The sequence below is a fragment of the Apium graveolens genome, unplaced genomic scaffold, assembly GCF_009905375.1.
Source record: "Apium graveolens cultivar Ventura unplaced genomic scaffold, ASM990537v1 ctg8195, whole genome shotgun sequence".
Lineage (NCBI taxonomy): Eukaryota > Viridiplantae > Streptophyta > Magnoliopsida > Apiales > Apiaceae > Apium > Apium graveolens.
The window spans coordinates 13,975-14,868 of NW_027420969.1; positions in this window are offsets into that span (position 1 = coordinate 13,975).

The following is an 894-nucleotide window of genomic DNA, read 5'->3' on the forward strand; positions in this document are numbered from 1 at the left end:
TATGATAATCTATCAAGGATATATGACTTGATTTATTCGTGGAAGGATGCAGGTACCTTTTTAAGGTGGAATTAAGGATAGAACATTGGTAACTTAAAATGAATCCTAGGGGACTGCATAAAGGTTGGCATGTCACCCTTAATAGGGACAGTATGAGTTTTTGACAGTATGATTGGGAAAGGGTTAAGGTAACAACAACCTTTAAGAATCAAGTGGAGAAATTTTGCAGAAGTATATAGACAATGGTTCTACTATTAGTAAATGGTATTGTGATATGCCCTGTATCTAGGGAATACAGGAGGAACGATTGAAGGATAACCTTAGAGGTTTTATAAGGAAAAAGGTAATATTCAAAATTCTCAAGAATAGAAATGTGGATAAAGGAAATATGACGTAATTATAATGATGCCAAGTGGGGCACGTGTTAAACCACGAGAAGTATGGATCGAACCAGTAATGGTCGAAATTGTTCAGGGCAATTAGGACTTAAGAAAAAAAATGTTCTAAGTATGATTGAGAGTCAGTCTTGACAGTGATTAGCCTCTAAAGACTGAGGCAATAACTTATGGAAAAATAGGTGATATTTTTTTCCCATCTGATTTTAAGGAAAACATCTCACTCAAGCAGTGATCGGAAATAAGGTAGAAAATTTATTTGGAGGTGGTTAAAATGACATTGACTGTAAGGAAATTTTACTATCAGGAAAGGCCAAAGAGGTGGCCGACACTTTAAAGGTAAGTGGATAATTATAGGCGCGTGTGCCAAAAGAATACAGTGATGATGGTTAAAAATGTGAAGGTTGAATTATGGTTTGGAAGATTGACATTCCTTCTGATGACTGTGCAATACCCAACCGTAATAGTAGTTGGTAAAGGTTTAATTCGTGTAATCGCC